Below are 11,061 nucleotides of genomic sequence, written 5' to 3' on the forward strand. Positions count from 1 at the left end.
CAATGTGCAAACAGCAACACTCCTTACATCGGTGAACCTTATTACAAAAGGGGTAAGGTCCACCGATGTACAGTTAACAGTGTGGGTGATGGTACTCACAGAAATCAGTTATCTTACTGACACTTTTGTAAATTGCAATTGAATGAGAAATGACTAACCCAAGGCTAATCGTTTGATGATCCACTTGACCCATTTTTTTATTTACACGGTTATAAGTGGAAGTGGTATTACAAGGAGAATTGTAGTGATTAGGATATGATGAAGAGCTTTGGACCACAACAGACTTGTAGGTACTCATGCTCTTCCCTTGCAAAATGCAGCATGGACTTTTATCACATGGCCGAATAGGAACATTAAGAGAACATCCCAGAAATTAACTAACTGTTATGGCTCAGCCTCAGCGATCCAAAGAGAATCTTGGCCACCGAAACGAGAGCGTGTCACGTGCTCACGTGTACCGATCCTGCGCAAATTCCTGCCCGTTACTGACACGAAGCTGAAGCAGTTCCGCCGTCACACTGTCTTCCCAGCAATACCTGGATCATCCCAAGAACGCCCTCTTGACAGCCCATCCTCTCCCATTCTGAATAGGTGACCGAACAAGCGAAGTCTGTGGGCTTTCGTTTCGCGGATGATATAGGTATAGGGCTCGGCCACTAACTCCTCGATCTCGGCATTTTTCCGGATCCTATAGGTGCGATCATCTCTCTGAATAGGTCCCAGGATCTTGCAAAAAACATTGTTCTCCGCTACCAGGAGCTGACTTTCTTCTTTTAGTGTTAGGGACCAGGCCTCACAGCCATAAATTACATCCCAAAAATTATTGGTAAAAATCCTGTCCTAGAAAGGTCGCTCTACTAAACTCTATATCTTAGTCAACTTATTCAACATGTAGTTTATTAGTTTGTTAGATAAATAATTCTAACTACCTACCTACTTATCTCCGAATATAATGTTACAGTAGTACTGAAAACAAATCACCTATTAGTTAACGGAACATTTGCAAATTTTTTTATGTTAACGATTATTATATATGAAATAGAAAGTCATTTTTTATTAAGTTTTTTCGTGTCCCACTGCTGGGCAAAGGCCTCCCCCCAATTTCTCCACAAATCTCTGTCAAGTGCTATGTCTGGCCACTCCTATAAGAAGGAGTCTAGTTCATCCCGCCATCGCCGGCAGGGTCTGTCAGGTCCCCGATTTGAGTTTTCTCCCACTCTGAAGTGATTTTTCCCCACGACTCATTCGGCATTCGAAGAAAGAAGAAAGTCATTTATTTACATACAATATATATACAGTGGTACAACTAAACGAAATTAATAACTAGCTTGTTTTAATTGCTGTTAATTGTAGGTATTGTAACACAGTGAAAATAATTACTGCGCATATTTCACCACTGTTACTGTAATGTTATTAAGTTATTATCCCCTTTGTCAAGGGTTTAAGGGCTTTAGCACTTAGCAGGAAAAAAACGCACAGAGAACGTTCAACGTTGGTTCATTGCAAGGAGGACAGTAGTCATAAAATTAACTTCGTTTTAAGTAGAGTACATTTGACGTCACAATGAATCATTGTCAGTTATGGTGTTTAGGGATTTCTATATCCTGCAATGACGGCAACGGGGCGTACTCATATATTCAATACGTGCACGAAGTCACAATGCGTATGGCTGCTAAAGGGTATACTCATATATGTAGGTACCTACTGCACAATTCTCCATTTAAAGGCGGTTATCTGAAACAAATGAAAAATAAATTATGTCTTACTTACCCCTAAAAATTAAGTAATTTTGTAAAAATTACAAAAAATAGGTACACCTACCTTTATTGTATTTTTTATTAAATACTGTCATTACTTACTCCGCTGGCGCAGCGACCCAAAGTGTGTCTTGGCCTCCAACACGACTGCTCGCCACTGATCCCGGTCCTGTGCCGTTTTTCACCAGTCTTCAACCTCAAGCTCGCGCAGATCAGCGTCCACCACACCCGCCCATCGATACATAGGGAATAATTATAATACAAATTGAAATTGATACATTTAATAGTACATTTAATAGGATTAATCTTGTGAAGTAATTCGTAATGACTTAATTCCTATTTACTTGCGAGTGGAATTAAAAAAATATATTTTCCGCTTCCTCACTGCTAAAGGACACGCTAAGTGTTTGCATAAAAACAAATATTCATCCGCACCAGGATCACTTTAAGGATAAATCATAGTACATAAATAGTAACATCTTTCCTTAAGCAGGAGCCAAAACTTCAAGACCATACAGAATGGCTAATGTGACTAGACTCAAGTGGAATCAAGACTCAATCAAGGGGAGGGTAAAGGGTTCGACGACCAGCCTTATAGATGGTAACCCTGCCTATGAATACTGTGGGCCTACTGAGAAGTACAAACGAAGTTTGGCCTCTCTCTAGCACTTACGTACGAATTCATAAACTTGCAACAGAGAAGCAAAATTTGTATCGTGGTTCGCGGTAGCCCTCAGGTTCTTCTTTAGCAAGAGCGTCGTCAGCTGATGGGCTAGGGGAGGGGCATTTGATATGGCCAACGGTTGAGGGGAAGGATTCTCTAGAGAATAAAATTTCCGCCATATCAACGAGATCCGTTCCAATTTGTAAGAATCGCAGTAGTAGCGATGTGGTAGTAATAATAGTTATTTATTTTACTACTAGGTAGACGTTGTTACATCAAGAACTAATCATCATTTTTTATTCTCCTCAACCGTTACCTGAAACTCATGGAAATAAATACTTAATTGCACTGATTGTAAACTTTTAACGTGCTTTTAACAGTGTTACTAAGTACAAACATTTAGCAGAAGTTACCTTGCATTCTGCAAGATCTTTTAGTTATTTTGTGAACTTTGAGAAAATCATTTATTTACAAACAATATATATACAGTGGTACAACTAAACGAAATTAATAACTAGCTTAAATCTAAAATAGGCCCATGAGGCATTGTACCAAGGATGCTGGCGGCATTTCCCCGCTGTATCGCAATACTGATACGTTGTGTGAGGTAGCCGCCAGCTCTTCGGTCACCAGTTACGTCAACCAAAACTTAATTTCTTCATGATTTTCCGCGAGTTCCCGAAGCCGGGCGTGGAAAAATCGCATGACAAGGATTTTGTTTTGTGTCACAACAATCATCTTTCTTTAATACTTTAGAAATAACTAACAAGGAAGGGTACCCAACTGTCCGACTCCGATTTGATTTATTTTGATATATGTTATAGAGTAGTCTAAAATAACGGACCAGTATTTTTTTTTAGCTGCAAGTTCTTCTCAGAAATTAGAAGGTTTGGTCAATTTTCAGTACTTTGAAGGTCATTTTCTCCTAACAGGTTGAGTTTGGGCAGCTAAAAAAAAATACGTGTCCGTTATTTTAGACTACTCTATAACATATATCAAAATAAATCAAATCGGAGTCGGACAGTTGGGTACCCTTCCTTGTAAGTGAACCGATTGTTAACTTTTGTGTTTCACATCAATTTAGGTAGCAGAAGTTTACGTTTTATTCTACAAGGCTTTTTTCTTCAGATATTTTTTAAATTTTAATTTGTCCATGGTTTTCCTGTCCCCAAGTCGGGCGCGGAGGACTCTCGTGACAATTTGGCATACTTTAATAAAGAGAGTGATGATGATGATTTGATGATACGATAGATGATAAAAACGCAACTGGGTCAAACAGAAAACTGTGTTATGTCTTTCCTGTAGACATACACAAGAGTTAAGGGCTATAAAGTTTAATTTTCTTATTTAACCCAGTAGAGAAAAATTTACAGTTTGTGCGAACAAACTAGTTTTCTCTCCTGTGGGCAATAGTTAACAACTTGTGGGCATGTAAGTAATGATTTTATCACAGTTCTCTAAATAAAAGGAGGACCTTTTGACGTAGATAAGGGTTAAATAAGAAAATTAAACTTTATAGCCCTTAACTCTTGTGTATGTCTACAGGAAAGACGTAACAAAGTTTTCTGTTTGACCTAACTATGCTAGGTTCAAATTTTAATAACGGTTTATGGTTCAAATTTTAATAACGATTCGCTACAAGACATTAACAAATTAAATAGTAACTCCAAATATGGATAGCGATAGTTTGTCGTACTCGTAGTGTCATAGAGATACGAGAAGAATGTAAATAAACAAACATAAAGGCATTATCTCTGTAAACTCAGTTTACTTTTAGCAGATTGAATCATACGTGATACCCTTATCATTCAAATTATACAATATTATATATCGCATTTTGATATTTTTAGTAGTTTTGCTATTACTTTTATATGATTAAAAAATTTAAATATAAGATAGAAACTTTAAAGGATGACTTCTACACCGCGCTATAACCTTTTCAGGTCAGAACCATAAAACTAAACTGAAATTTTTATCTCATTGTCAGTAATTAACATTCTTTAATCGGGATCATTACTATTTAGAAAAGGCTCGATAGTGCAAAGCACGGTGCAGGACGGTCATTACGAAATTCGAAATTGAACGTTCACTTTATTATCGCTCTAGGGCCCGATTCGGCTTTTGAAATTGATATCTATTAGATATCTTTTAGACATCACCAAGATACGATAACAATATGTTTAAGATCTAACCTGTCAAATTTGACATATGCGCGATTCTGGAGATACTCTTGAACGATTTCCACATGATGTGACTTAGAAATCCAATTCACATTTAATAGATATCTTACTCTATCTAACGTAACAGTGACATTGGTTGCCCGAATTGCGCTGCAAAAGAGAATTAGTTGATATCTATATAACGTATCTAGAATGGATCTAGTACGTGTCGTCTCTTGTGAATATCTTGAAGTTCGAATGCGGCAGTTAGGCTCATCTGGGTGAACTGTTTATAAAATTATTATAAAAAAGAGACGCCGTAACAATACGTAGGTAACTGTCAATGAAGTACGAAACTTTTTCAACGTCGTAGTAGGTAAGTAGGTATTCGATTTTCAGAAAAAGAATCATTAACCTCTAGCCGACCAAAGACCTATAAAAAGGTCTCGTGTTCCATTCGAATTTGAACTTTTTGTTGACAAAATCAAAATTTCATTTTGCTTGGCAAGGTTTGACGTATGCACGTAGCCGCCCGGCTAGAGGTTAATTTACGACTTGCGGTGTCTTCAAAGGCCTAATGTTAAAGGTAGATATGACAGTTCAAAGTCAAGATAGGTAAGTCCAAGACAATGACCATCACTCGTCACAAATATTTGCCTGTCGCATGTACCTAATCCGGCCCTAATCCATGGATCACTGTAATTCGAGCAAGCTCATCACACAGACGTCATTTTGATACAATTTGAAGGTTATTGGCGTATAAACCGAGAACGAAACTTTATCCTAAGTAATTAAGGTTTACGAGTTGGGTACAATACACGGTGTAACATGAGTAAACCGAATAATTTTAACAGCGTATTCCTGATCATATTTAGAGACAAAAATATCCTATAAACTTTTTTTTTAAACGCCTAGTTTCAGAGATAATATTAATTTAAAAATAAACAAGTTTTTGTTGTTACATAATGTAAAAGTTTTGATGGTAATGTTGCTGCTATGGGACGTAGTCTAAATATCCTTATTGATAGATGTCAAAAAGTGACAAGTAACACTTTGCAAAAAGAAGGTTTTACGAAAAAAAAATGTAAAAATCAATTTTAAGTAACAAGTTTACCAATAGCATTAATTTTTAGGGTTCCGTACCCAAAGGGTAAAACGGGACCCTATTACTAAGACTTCGCTGTCCGTCCGTCCGTCCGTCCGTCCGTCCGTCCGTCCGTCTGTCACCAGGCTGTATCTCACGAACCGTGATAGCTAGACAGTTAAAATTTTCACAGATGATGTATTTCTGTTGCCGCTATAACAACAAATACTAAAAACAGAATAAAATAAAGATTTAAATGGGGCTCCCATACAACAAACGTGATTTTTGACCAAAGTTAAGCAACGTCGGGAGTGGTCAGTACTTGGATGGGTGACCGTTTTTTTTTGCATTATGGTACGGAACCCTTCGTGCGCGAGTCCGACTCGCACTTGCCCGGTTTTTTTATGTACAAATACATTCAAAAAATTTAAAAAACAAAACAAAAAAAAATTCTTTTTTTTTGCGAAATTGACCTAAACTCATATTACATTTTTTCCTTCTTTTGACCTCAGAAATGCGTGGTTAAAATTATTCGGTTTCCTCATGATACACCGTGTATAGATACTTATAGGTAGTATTAAAGCTGCAGTTACGTACAGCTGTCTGTAAAATAATGATTAGCAGTTTATGAAAAACAAAATAATAAGTACCTATGTAATTTTAGATATCATCACTTTTGTATGGGTAATGATATATTAATTTGGTATCTAATCTAGTCTAGTCCATTATTTCCAATCAAAGCCTATCAGCGATCACTTGCAGAAATTATGAAACGAATGTGTACGAGTAGGTACCAATATAATTACAGTACGTGCCTTTTATTGCGTACTTACTCGTATTACATTTCACTTCACAAATGGGGGATCCCTAATCCCGTCGTATGCGGCCTGTCAAATATAATCATTGAAAAAGTGACATGATCATTCCGAATCCAATAAGGTATCACTCGTATTTGTAGGAGTAGTATCTCTATTTGTCACCGTTTGCAGTTTGTAGAGTAGACTATACAGCCTTACCTACAATTTTAGACTCCAATCAGGCAGGCGTGGCTCACTCCGCGATTTCGTCGCTTTGCTACAGGTAGCTAAAAGTACATCCGTTCCACACCAATTTTGGTGGCTAGCCATAAGACGCGCGTGGCGCTTTCGCCACCTAGCGGCCATATCTGTCCTGATCGTAACAGACGCGTTTTGTTAGAGAGTGAGTCTTCTGTACTTAGTACTATTATTTATTCTGTGCTCCAATTAAGTTGCAAGGGTTATATACTCGAGGACTATTCAAGATTTTTTGCAATTTATGCCAAGCCAAACGTTACTACTAAGTATCATAAGGGAGTATCTTTGCAGCGCTTTGTATAAGTACGTCTTTTTATATACTAAGAAAAGAAGATTTTTTGCAATTTATCAATAACTACTGGACCGGTCATATTCGCTATAGTTTTCATTGGAAGTATTTACTAAGCTCTTGTTTTACGATTTTTTTTCATATTTTTTGGAACCGTGGTTCAAACGTTAGAGGGGGGGGGGCACATTTTTTTTCTTTCGAAGTCCATATTTCCGAAATATTAAATATATCAAAAAATTATTACGGAAAACCCGTATTCGTTTTGAAAGACCTATCCAACGATACCCCGCACTATTGGAACAAAGCAAAAAAAAAATTCAAAATATAACTTTTTGTATGAGAGGTACCCTAAAAAAATTGTTTATGCTTTTTATTTTACCTTTCCGTCGCAATGCATGACTTATGTATCCATGCCAAATTGCAGCTTGCTAGCACTAACGATTACGGAGGAAAGCCTCGGACAGACAGACAGACACACGACGAAACTGTAAGGGTTTCTAGGTGACTACGAAACCCTAAAAAGCTCTGCATTCAATGTATTCAATGCCTTCAAACAAACAAATAACAAAAGCAAATAAGTACTAATAAATTGCAGTCATTAAAATACGTCTGGAAACTGAAAATAACCTGTCTCTTTATTAGCTTTTAAGGTAAAATTAATACTTTTTTAATATGAGTGCACGAGCCGAAAGATTACCAGATTATCTTGAACTCTGTATTATAAGACCCCGGTAATATGGTAAGGGTCATTAAATGCTGGCTGCATCATGTGATGGTGTTATAGATGTCGTGGGATTTCAGTTAGCGCTTTGGTGACGGTTTGTGACGAATATTATTATATATTTTGATAGGCCAGGAGATGTTTAAAAAATAGGTTCTTCGATTGATTACCTACTGTCTATAATGTAAAGATAAGTAAACTATTTAAAACTTCATTTTCGCCGTGCCAAAAAAAAATTTAAAATTATATGCTCATAAATATTTGACAACTTTCAACTGTTAGCAATTTAAGGTGTGAAAGGTGTCTAAGGTATCCCGTTTACGCTAGTCTGTTGCAAATATTCGTGTTGTACCTAGGTATCTCTTTCCTTTATTTACCCCCAAGATATTTGCCTGCGAAGCCGATGGTCCTGGGTTCGAATCCCAGTAAGGGCATTTATTTGTATGATGATACAGATATTTGTTCCTGAGTCATGGGTGTTTTCTATGTATTTATGTATTTGTATATTATACAGGGTGAAATTTAATTCACTGGCCAAATTGAAACACCCGAAAGAACTCGAAAAAATATTAAATACGTGTTTTTTCTTTTAATACCGCTCAGTACTTTTTTTTCGAAATAACTCATCATCAAGTTGTCCTAAAAACCTCGTACGTTATGGTGAACCGACAACTACCCAGTGGGTAGTACCCACACCCGCGTCTCTCTTATCACCTTATCAGTTAAGGTCATTGACACCCCGCCCCTCCCGCTGTTTGCAATCGCGTCACCAATTATGAACCCTATTGCAGCGAGATAAGAAGACGCTTACCTACGTAAGTTGCTAATTTTTCCTTCATACTTTAACGGACTTAGAACCGTCAAAATGCAAAGGCAACCCATTTTTAATCTAAAATGTTATTTCTGACATTCTGACTAATGATTATTAACAAAACGTCCGTGGCTTAAAAACAATGAGTAAAAACTAGGTCAGGAATCTTTGCATTCAGGCGTATTTAAAAAATTTAATCAACTTACGCAACTAACGAAAGTCCCACGAGATGGTACTCTTGGATTCAATCCTTGTCTGCGAAGGCGTGGAACTGATTCCACTTCGTATAATCTTTGTGCACCACGTAAACACTCACCACTTAATAAATAACACCGTACCACTTCGTAATATTCCCGGTTCGAAAACATTTTTTTTAACCTTAGTACGCGCGCGATTATTATTTTAAGGTTGGCGAGTGACGAGTGACTAATCATTTATGCTTACCGTTATGTTTACCGCTAGCGCGGAATGGTTTAGTTTAGACTACCCTCGAAATTGATAAACCTGCCTACCATCGCCAACACTAACTAGGTGGACCCTATTGCAACGATTATAAGGTTTATTGAAGGTCAGATAAGGGTTTTGCTGATGTTGTTGTTAAAACCTACTATTAGGTTTGTTTACATTTGTGGTAATAGGGTGACTACGACTCGTGGAAAATATTTAAAAATTGAAAAATGAAAATTTTAAAAAAATGTACTCTTTTTTTTCGCTAAATAGATTCCTTAAGTGTAACCTAGTGCCGGGATGGCCAGTGATTTAAATTTCACCCTGTATATATCGTTGTCTGAGTACCCACAACACAAGCCTTCTTGAGCTTACTGTGGGACTTAGTCAATCTGTGTAAGAATGTCCTATAATATTTATTTATTTATTTATATCACCCCCTACACAAACCTAAACTACCTACGGAAATTGCCGCTCTTTTCTCTCACTGACCGGAATATGTTTGCGGCATTCGCAATTCCGACCGTAGTGCCTTCGAAAAAAATCATTCAGGTCACCGGGGTCCGTATGGCTGGCTCGTTCTTCGCGCAACCGATCGGCATAGCGATCCAAACTTGGAATTGGAACGCAGCCAGCCTTATGGGAACCCTTCCGCAGGGATCGGACCTGAGTGATTACGTAGGCCATAGTGAACAACTTTTTCTATGGGACCAACTCCAAAATCACAAAAATTTTTTGGCCGGTTCATACATTTGTGGATGTCGACGTTTTCTATGTTTTCTATTCCAAATTTTTTTTTGGGATTTCGGGGTTGGTCTCATAGAAAAAGTTGTTCAGTATGACCTACCTAATCACCTCGCACAATATGGCTAACGGTCCAAAAATTACCCTGTACAGGTGAATATATAATTTTTATTGCAAAAATATTTTTTTTATGACAGTGTCATGGGAATATTGCAGGCAAAGCTCCCGGGCTAGAACAGTCTCTCATCGTGTCGCTCCGAGCCCTGGCCCGATCACGACTTTGCGACACATCAGAACATGTCAATTAATGAACACCGCCAAACGGTCCCGAGGAAATCACGAAATGATGGCGTGAACATTCTAGCCTCGCTGCTATTGGAATCGAGATGCAATTATATTGATTAACAGGAAATTAATTTATCAACAATATCATCGTGTAGGTATTTAGGAGCCGGGCTCATGTTGGTGGAGCAAGCTATTAATTTGATTTGCAATCTCTTTGACTTACTGATGATACGATACAGCGTTTACTTTTGTCACTTGCATCAAGATATAAAATAAGATTTGTGAAGAGAAAGACATTCTGTTTGTTTTAATTTGTACATCCTACAATTTGTTGAACCAATCAGCTAGCCGCGAAAGACTACCTAATTGGAATTCATTTATTACTTGCAGGTAGAGTCAGAGCGGCTACCGCGAAAACCGAAATTCGCAAATTGCGGGGATCTTTCTCTTTTACTCCAACGAAGGCGTAATTAGAGTGACAGAGAAAAATCCCCGCAATTTGCGAATTTCTGTTTTCGCGGTAGCCGCTCTGATCATTATGAGAGACGGCACACCGCGTGACGTGTGCGTGTGCGGCTCTATCATTTTTGCGCACGCGCACGTGCACATTAAGTACGCACACGCAACCGATAAAAAAATAAAAAGAATTTATTTTCAAGAATATGTTACGGATTATGTCAGGGGTCTCCGCACTAGGCTTTGCCTGTACCGCGGGGAACCAGGAACAATTTGTTAATAGAACTATTTAGTACCTAAGGTTACTTAATAGCTAGTACAAAAAACTTAGGAACTTAAAAGTTTAAAACTATAAATATTGCAGATTAACTAAACATTATCTAAAAATGTTTGCTCTGGCTTTATAGTGAGCTTCTGAGCTTAATATTATTTACGTTTAACTTTTTTTAAATTTAAACTTTTTCTCAATTTCTCTATGACCATATTTTTCGATAAGCGCTTTACACACCTTAGTACTTAATTTAGTAACTGACGACAGGGATGCAGCAATACATAGAAGCGAGATGTAGATATCTCTACCGTGTCTAAC

The sequence above is a fragment of the Cydia fagiglandana genome, chromosome 15, assembly GCF_963556715.1.
Source record: "Cydia fagiglandana chromosome 15, ilCydFagi1.1, whole genome shotgun sequence".
In the NCBI taxonomy this organism is placed as follows: domain Eukaryota; kingdom Metazoa; phylum Arthropoda; class Insecta; order Lepidoptera; family Tortricidae; genus Cydia; species Cydia fagiglandana.